This window comes from Hemiscyllium ocellatum, assembly GCF_020745735.1.
Source record: "Hemiscyllium ocellatum isolate sHemOce1 chromosome 15 unlocalized genomic scaffold, sHemOce1.pat.X.cur. SUPER_15_unloc_16, whole genome shotgun sequence".
In the NCBI taxonomy this organism is placed as follows: domain Eukaryota; kingdom Metazoa; phylum Chordata; class Chondrichthyes; order Orectolobiformes; family Hemiscylliidae; genus Hemiscyllium; species Hemiscyllium ocellatum.
Genome location: NW_026867452.1, coordinates 282,799 through 292,798, shown reverse-complemented (window position 1 = coordinate 292,798; position 10,000 = coordinate 282,799).

Sequence of the window (10,000 nt, the reverse complement as noted above, 5' to 3'; positions counted from 1 at the left end):
TTAGAATATTTTTGAAGCAGTACAAATCAGTAACCAGCGACACTTAGAATATTTTTGGAGCAGTACAAATCAGTAACCAGCCCCACTTAGAATATTTTTGAGTCAGTACAAATCAGTAACCAGCGACACTTAGAATATTTTTGAAGCAGTACAAATCAGTAACCACTGACACTTAGAATATTTTTGAAGCAGTACAAATCAGTAACCAGCGACACTTAGAATATTTTTGAAGCAGTACAAATCAGTAACCAGCGACACTTAGAATATTTTTGGAGCAGTACAAATCAGTAACCAGCGACACTTAGAATATTTTTGAAGCAGTACAAATCAGTAACCAGCGACACTTAGAATATTTTTGGAGCAGTACAAATCAGTAACCAGCGACACTTAGAATATTTTTGAAGCAGTACAAATCAGTAACCACTGACACTTAGAATATTTTTGAAGCAGTACAAATCAGTAACCAGCGACACTTAGAATATTGTTGAAGCAGTACAAATCAGTAACCACTGACACTTAGAATATTTTTGAATCAGTACAAATCAGTAACCAGCGACACTTAGAATATTTTTGAAGCAGTACAAATCAGTAACCACTGACACTTAGAATATTTTTGAAGCAGTACAAATCAGTAACCAGCGACACTTAGAATATTTTTGAAGCAGTACAAATCAGTAACCAGCGACACTTAGAATATTTTTGGAGCAGTACAAATCAGTAACCAGCGACACTTAGAATATTTTTGAAGCAGTACAAATCAGTAACCACTGACACTTAGAATATTTTTGAAGCAGTACAAATCAGTAACCAGCGACACTTAGAATATTTTTGAAGCAGTACAAATCAGTAACCACTGACACTTAGAATATTTTTGAAGCAGTACAAATCAGTAACCGCTGACACTTAGAATATTTTTGAAGCAGTACAAATCAGTAACCAGCGACACTTAGAATATTTTTGGAGCAGTACAAATCAGTAACCACGACACTTAGAATATTTTTGAAGCAGTACAAATCAGTAACCGGCGACACTTAGAATATTTTTGAAGCAGTACAAATCAGTAACCACTGACACTTAGAATATTTTGAAGCAGTACAAATCAGTAACCAGCGACACTTAGAATATTTTTGGAGCAGTACAAATCAGTAACCACTGACACTTAGAATATTTTTGAAGCAGTACAAATCAGTAACCGGCGACACTTAGAATATTTTTGAAGCAGTACAAATCAGTAACCACTGACACTTAGAATATTTTTGACAGTACAAATCAGTAACCGGCGACACTTAGAATATTTTGAAGCAGTACAAATCAGTAACCACTGACACTTAGAATATTTTTGAAGCAGTACAAATCAGTAACCGCTGACACTTAGAATATTTTTGAAGCAGTACAAATCAGTAACCAGCGACACTTAGAATATTTTTGGAGCAGTACAAATCAGTAACCAGCCCCACTTAGAATATTTTTGAGTCAGTACAAATCAGTAACCAGCGACACTTAGAATATTTTTGAAGCAGTACAAATCAGTAACCACTGACACTTAGAATATTTTTGAAGCAGTACAAATCAGTAACCAGCGACACTTAGAATATTTTTGAAGCAGTACAAATCAGTAACCAGCGACACTTAGAATATTTTTTGGAGCAGTACAAATCAGTAACCAGCGACACTTAGAATTTTTTGAAGCAGTACAAATCAGTAACCAGCGACACTTAGAATATTTTTGGAGCAGTACAAATCAGTAACCAGCGACACTTAGAATATTTTTGAAGCAGTACAAATCAGTAACCACTGACACTTAGAATATTTTTGAAGCAGTACAAATCAGTAACCAGCGACACTTAGAATATTTTTGAAGCAGTACAAATCAGTAACCACTGACACTTAGAATATTTTTGAAGCAGTACAAATCAGTAACCAGCGACACTTAGAATATTTTTGGAGCAGTACAAATCAGTAACCACTGACACTTAGAATATTTTTGAAGCAGTACAAATCAGTAACCAGCGACACTTAGAATATTTTTGAAGCAGTACAAATCAGTAACCACTGACACTTAGAATATTTTTGAAGCAGTACAAATCAGTAACCGCTGACACTTAGAATATTTTTGAAGCAGTACAAATCAGTAACCAGCGACACTTAGAATATTTTTGGAGCAGTACAAATCAGTAACCACTGACACTTAGAATATTTTTGAAGCAGTACAAATCAGTAACCAGCGACACTTAGAATATTTTTGGAGCAGTACAAATCAGTAACCACTGACACTTAGAATATTTTTGAAGCAGTACAAATCAGTAACCAGCGACACTTAGAATATTTTTGAAGCAGTACAAATCAGTAACCACTGACACTTAGAATATTTTTGAAGCAGTACAAATCAGTAACCAGCGACACTTAGAATATTTTTGAAGCAGTACAAATCAGTAACCACTGACACTTAGAATATTTTTGAAGCAGTACAAATCAGTAACCAGCGACACTTAGAATATTTTTGAAGCAGTACAAATCAGTAACCAGCGACACTTAGAATATTTTTGGAGCAGTACAAATCAGTAACCAGCGACACTTAGAATATTTTTGACGCAGTACAAATCAGTAACCACTGACACTTAGAATATTTTTGAAGCAGTACAAATCAGTAACCAGCGACACTTAGAATATTTTTGAAGCAGTACAAATCAGTAACCGCTGACACTTAGAATATTTTTGAAGCAGTACAAATCAGTAACCAGCGACACTTAGAATATTTTTGGAGCATTACAAATCAGTAACCAGCGACACTTAGAATATTTTTGGAGCAGTACAAATCAGTAACCACTGACACTTAGAATATTTTTGAGTCAGTACAAATCAGTAACCAGCGACACTTAGAATATTTTTCAGTCAGTACAAATCAGTAACCAGCGACACTTAGAATATTTTTGAGTCAGTACAAATCAGTAACCAGTGACACTTAGAATATTTTTGGAGCAGTACAAATCAGTAACCAGCGACACTTAGAATATTTTTGAAGCAGTACAAATCAGTAACCAAGTGCATTTTTGAATTGGTTACTGATTTCTCCGTTGAAGTTGGGGCTGCGGTTGGCTTCAGTTAGTGGTGGGGGCTTAATTTTCGCCGAGGGGAGCGTGTCCCGGTAGTGTCTCCGAGGAAGTGGTACCTATTGAAGGGGGTGTTTCTGAATTTGGGCCCTTTTTGAGTGGCATTGCCGGATGGGTTTTGTGTTGAAGGCTTCCAAATCGGGTAGCTCAGCCGGATTTGACCCGGCGGTTCTACCGACTGTCACGCCTTCGAGGGGGGACTGTTGTCTAAGTTCAGGCCGGATTTGGTGAATTTCCTAAGTCGGGAAGTGGTCCCAACGGGTTTGGGAGTGAACCTAACTGCTCATACCAACTTTGAGGCTTTGGGGCGGGTAGCACAGTCGGATTTGACCCGGCGGTTCTGCCGAATGCCTGGCCTTCGAGGGGGGCCTGCCCTCTGAGTTCAGGCCGAATTTGGTGATTTTCCTAAGTCGGGAAGTGGTCCAAACGGGGATGGGAGTGAACCTGACAGCTCATACCGACTTTGGGGCTTCCAAGCCGGGTAGCTCAACCGGATTTGATCCAGCGGTTCTAGCGACTGCCACGGCTTCGAGGGGGGACTGTTGTCTAAGTTCAGGCCGAATTTGGTGAATTTCCGAGTCGGGAAGTGGTCCAAACGGGGATGGGAGTGAACCTGACAGCTCTTACCGACATTGAGGCTTCGGGGCCGGGTAGCTCAGTCGGATTTGACCGGCGATTCTGCCGACTTCCACGCCTTCGAGCGGGGACTCTCCTCTAAGTTCAGGCCGAATTTGGTGAATTTCCTAAGTCGGGAAGTGGTCCAAACGGGGATGGGAGTGAACCTAACTGCTCATACCAACTTTGAGGCTTTGGGGCCGGGTAGCACAGTCGGATTTGACCCGGCGGTTCTGCCGAATGCCTGGCCTTCGAGGGGGGCCTGCCCTCTGAGTTCAGGCCGAATTTGGTGATTTTCCTAAGTCGGGAAGTGGTCCAAACGGGGATGGGAGTGGGGGCTTCCAAGCCGGGTAGCTCAACCGGATTTGATCCAGCGGTTCTAGCGACTGCCACGGCTTCGAGGGGGGACTGTTGTCTAAGTTCAGGCCGAATTTGGTGAATTTCCCGAGTCGGGAAGTGGTCCAAACGGGGATGGGAGTGAACCTGACAGCTCTTACCGACATTGAGGCTTCGGGGCCGGGTAGCTCAGTCGGATTTGACCCGGCGATTCTGCCGACTTCCACGCCTTCGAGCGGGGACTCTCCTCTAAGTTCAGGCCGAATTTGGTGAATTTCCTAAGTCGGGAAGTGGTCCAAACGGGGATGGGAGTGAACCTAACTGCTCATACCAACTTTGAGGCTTTGGGGCCGGGTAGCACAGTCGGATTTGACCCGGCGGTTCTGCCGAATGCCTGGCCTTCGAGGGGGGCCTGCCCTCTGAGTTCAGGCCGAATTTGGTGATTTTCCTAAGTCGGGAAGTGGTCCAAACGGGGATGGGAGTGAACCTGACAGCTCATACCGACTTTGGGGCTTCCAAGCCGGGTAGCTCAACCGGATTTGATCCGGCGGTTCTAGCGACTGCCACGGCTTCGAGGGGGACTGTTGTCTAAGTTCAGGCCGAATTTGGTGAATTTCCCGAGTCGGGAAGTGGTCCAAACGGGGATGGGAGTGAACCTGACAGCTCTTACCGACATTGAGGCTTCGGGGCGGGTAGCTCAGTCGGATTTGACCCGGCGATTCTGCCGACTTCCACGCCTTCGAGCGGGGACTCTCCTCTAAGTTCAGGCCGAATTTGGTGAATTTCCTAAGTCGGGAAGTGGTCCAAACGGGGATGGGAGTGAACCTGACAGCTCTTACCGACTTTGGGGCTTCCAAGCCGGGTAGCTCAACCGGATTTGATCCGGCGGTTCTAGCGACTGTCACGCCTTCGAGGGGGGACTGTTGTATAAGTTCAGGCCGAATTTGGTGAATTTCCCGAGTCGGGAAGTGGTCCAAACGGGGATGGGAGTGAACCTGACAGCTCTTACCGACTTTGGGGCTTCCAAGCCGGGTAGCTCTACCGGATTTGATCCGGCGGTTCTGCCGACTGTCACGCCTTCGAGGGGGGACTGTTGTATAAGTTCAGGCCGAATTTGGTGAATTTCCCGAGTCGGGAAGTGGTCCAAACGGGGATGGGAGTGAACCTGACAGCTCTTACCGACTTTGAGGCTTCGGGGCCGGGTAGCTCAGCCGGATTTGATCCGGCGGTTCTGCCGACTGTCACGCCTTCGAGGGGGGACTGTCCTCTGAGTTCAGGCCGAATTTGGTGAATTTCCCGAGTCGGGAAGTGGTCCAAACGGGGATGGGAGTGAACCTGACAGCTCATACCGACTTTGAGGCTTCCAAGCCGGGTAGCTCAGCCGGATTTGACCCGGCGATTCTGCCGACTTCCACGCCTTCGAGGGGGGACTGCCCTCTGAGTTCAGGCCGAATTTGGTGCATTTCCCGAGTCGGGAAGTGGTCTCTGTCACAACGGGGGCAAGTGTCTGAAGAGGTAAAGTGAGTAACCAGCACAGCTTAGGGAAGGGTTCCAAAGTTCTCAACAATGTGAATTCGGTTACCAGGAAAGCTTAGGAAAGCTGCCTGACTGTCCCAAACGAATGAACTGCAAAACTTAGGGAACATGCCCGAAGATGCTTAAAAGTGTGAAATCAGTAAGCAGGAAAGCATAGGAAAGTGCCTGAAAGTGCTAAATGAGTAACATGAAAAACGTAGAAAAATGCCCGAAAATGTTTAAAAGTGTGAACTCAGTAACCAGCAAAACTTAGTAAAACGTTGGAAAAGCAGAAATGAGTAACCAGAAAAACTTAGAAAAATGTTTGAAAATGAGAAATGAGTAACCAGAAAAACTTAGAAAAATGTTTGAAAATGAGAAATGAGTAACCAAGAAAACTTAGAAAAATGCCCAAAAAGAAGAAATCAGTAACCAGAAAAACTTAGAAAAATGTTTGAAAATGAGAAATGAGTAACCAGAAAAACTTAGAAAAATGTTTGAAAATGAGAAATGAGTAACCAAGAAAACTTAGAAAAATGCCCAAAAAGAAGAAATCAGTAACCAGAAAAACTTAGAAAAATGTTTGAAAATGAGAAATGAGTAACCAAGAAAACTTAGAAAAATGTTTGAAAATGAGAAATGAGTAACCAAGAAAACTTAGAAAAATGCCCAAAAAGAAGAAATCAGTAACCAGAAAAACTTAGAAAAATGTTTGAAAATGAGAAATGAGTAACCAAGAAAACTTAGAAAAATGCCCAAAAAGAAGAAATCAGTAACCAGAAAAACTTAGAAAAATGTTTGAAAATGAGAAATGAGTAACCAGAAAAACTTAGAAAAATGTTTGAAAATGAGAAATGAGTAACCAAGAAAACTTAGAAAAATGCCCAAAAAGAAGAAATCAGTAACCAGAAAAACTTAGAAAAATGTTTGAAAATGAGAAATGAGTAACCAAGAAAACTTAGAAAAATGCCCGAAAAGAAGAAATCAGTAACCAGAAAAACTTAGAAAAATTTTCGGCCAAGTGTGAAAAATATTCTAAGTGTCAGCGGAGGAAAATGCCGAAGCATCGGGAAAGATTCAAAAACTCATGCCGAACATGAGTTCCGAAGTGCCGGAGGAACTGGGCGAATTGAGCCCGGCGGTTGGCCAGATGTCGTTTTGAGTCTGCAGCCCGAAAACTTTAACTTTGTCTGCCGCGGAAGTCTGGACCGGGAAAAATCCAAACGGTTTTGCCGGGTTCGAGTTCCAGAGCGAAGCAGTCGAATTTGAAATTCAGACCCATTCAGTGCCACTTGACATTGTGACACAGTGAGGTTGGCGGGGTACCCGGAGATTTCTGGGAACACGATTTTTAGAACAAAATGGCGGCGCGGGACCACTTTGAAAGGCATCCGAAAAACGGTTCCGCGGGCAGAGCACTTGAATGACAGGCCTGTGTGCATGCCCAAGAGCTCTCGGAAGTCTAATTTTTGACACTTTGTCAAATTTTCGACAGACTTACCCAACTCTTGCTGCCTGTTCTAAGAATCAGTCAGAGGCCTGTGCGGCGGTCTCTTGACACTTTGGAGGGCGGGCAAACCCCACGTTGACTCCGGCCGTCCCTCCAAAAGGCACTTGCTATTGGGGGAAAGGATTGCAAGTAGCCTGGTTCCCGTGGGAGCGGCCAGGAAGGGTGCAGGCTGGCCCTTGCCTGAGCATTCCCAAAACCCTCTTCCGCTGAGAGCAGACCTCGCACGCCGCACTACCGGCTCTGGGAGTGGTTGGCCGCTATTGTACATAGTCCGGTCCTTCCTCTGCCACCCGGCAAGTGCGATGGCTCTGCCGCCCTGCGGTGCTCGTCACCCAGGTTTGGGGAACACGATACTTAGAACATGTTGGCGGCTCGGGACCTGCAGGCGAAAGGGGCCCCGTGGTGCTGAGCACATCGACCTCGGGTCTCAGTGCAAGCCGGAGAGTTCGCGGAAGTCTTAAAAGATTTTGACATCTGCTCAATTCTTTGACAGGCTTGCCTGACTCTTTCCGTCCGTTCTAAGAATCAGTCGGAGGCCGGGGCGGGGACGGTCTCTTGACACACGGAGGGTTGGCTTCCCTCCTCAGGTGTTTGTGTCGAAAATGAAGGCGAGAGATGCAAGCGTCCTGGTTCCCCTGGGTGCTGCCAGCAAGGGTGCAGGCTGACCCTTGCCTGAGCACTCCCAAAAGCCTCTTAAGCTGAGAGCAGGCGCCGCACTACCGGCTCTGGGAGTCGTTGGCCGCTATTGTACATAGTCCGGTCCTTCCTCTGCCACCCGGCAAGTGCGATGGCTCTGCCTCCCTGCGGTGCTCGTCACCCAGGTTTGGGGAACACGATACTTAGAACATGTTGGCGGCTCGGGACCTGCAGGCGAAGGGGGCCCCGTGGTGCTGAGCACATCGACCTCGCGTCTCAGTGCAAGCCGGAGAGTTCGCGGAAGTCTTAACAGGCTTGCCTGACTCTTTCCGTCCGTTCTAAGAATCAGTCGGAGGCCGGGGCGGGGACGGTCTCTTGACACACGGAGGGTTGGCTTCCCTCCTCAGGCGTTTGTGTCGAAAATGAAGGCGAGAGATGCAAGCGTCCTGGTTCCCCTGGGTGCTGCCAGCAAGGGTGCAGGCTGACCCTTGCCTGAGCACTCCCAAAAGCCTCTTAGGCTGAGAGCAGGCGCCGCACTACCGGCTCTGGGAGTCGTTGGCCGCTATTGTACATAGTCCGGTCCTTCCTCTGCCACCCGGCAAGTGCGATGGCTCTGCCTCCCTGCGGTGCCCGTCACCCAGGTTTGGAGAACACGATACTTAGAACATGTTGGCGGCTCGGGACCTGCAGGCGAAAGGGGCCCCGTGGTGCTGAGCACATCGACCTCGCGTCTCAGTGCAAGCCGGAGAGTTCGCGGAAGTCTTAACAGGCTTGCCTGACTCTTTCCGTCCGTTCTAAGAATCAGTCGGAGGCCGGGGCGGGGACGGTCTCTTGACACACGGAGGGTTGGCTTCCCTCCTCAGGCGTTTGTGTCGAAAATGAAGGCGAGAGATGCAAGCGTCCTGGTTCCCCTGGGTGCTGCCAGCAAGGGTGCAGGCTGACCCTTGCCTGAGCACTCCCAGAAGCCTCTTAGGCTGAGAGCAGACGCCGCACTACCGGCTCTGGGAGTCGTTGGCCGCTATTGTACATAGTCCGGTCCTTCCTCTGCCACCCGGCAAGTGCGATGGCTCTGCCTCCCTGCGGTGCCCGTCACCCAGGTTTGGAGAACACGATACTAAGAACATGTTGGCGGCTCGGGACCTGCAGGCGAAAGGGGCCCCGTGGTGCTTAGCACATCGACCTCGCGTCTCAGTGCAAGCCGGAGAGTTCGCGGAAGTCTAAAGCTTTTGACATTCGCTCAAAGCTTTGACAGGCTTGCCCGACTCTTTCCGTCCGTTCTAAGAATCAGTCAGAGGCTGGTGGGGAGGTCTCTTGACGCAAGGGGAGGGGTGGCGTCCCTCCTCAGGCGCTTGTGTCGAAAATGAAGGCGAGAGATGCAAGCGTCCTGGTTCCCCTGGGTGCTGCCAGCAAGGGTGCAGGCTGACCCTTGCCTGAGCACTCCCAGAAGCCTCTTAGGCTGAGAGCAGACGCCGCACAACCGGCTCTGGGAGTCGTTGGCCGCTATTGTACATAGTCCGGTCCTTCCTCTGCCACCCGGCAAGTGCGATGGCTCTGCCTCCCTGCGGTGCCCGTCACCCAGGATTGGAGAACACGATACTAAGAACATGTTGGCGGCTCGGGACCTGCAGGCGAAAGGGGCCCCGTGGTGCTTAGCACATCGACCTCGCGTCTCAGTGCAAGCCGGAGAGTTCGCGGAAGTCTAAAGCTTTTGACATTCGCTCAAAGCTTTGACAGGCTTGCCCGACTCTTTCCGTCCGTTCTAAGAATCAGTCAGAGGCCGGTGGGGAGGTCTCTTGACGCAAAGGGGAGGGGTGGCGTCCCTCCTCAGGCGCTTGTGTCGAAAAATGAAGGCGAGAGACGCGAGCGGCCTGGTTGCTTTGGGTGCTGCCAGGAAGGATGTGGTCTGACCCTTGCCTGAGCACATCCAAAAGCATGTGATGTTGAGAGCAGACCTCGAGCCCCGCACAACCGGCTCTGGGAGTCGTTGGCCGCTATTGTACATAGTCCGGTCCTTCCTCTGCCACCCGGCAAGTGCGATGGCTCTGTCGCCCTGTGGTGCCCGTCACCCAGGTTTGGGGAACACGATACTAAGAACATGTTGGCGGCTCGGGACCTGCAGGCGAAAGGGGCCCCGTGGTGCTGAGCACATCGACCTCGGGTCTCAGTGCAAGCCAGAGAGTTCGCGGAAGTCTAAAGCTTTTGACATACGCTCAAATCTTTGACAGGCTTGCCCGACTCTTTCCGTCCGTTCTAAGAATCAGTCAGAGGCCGGTGGGGA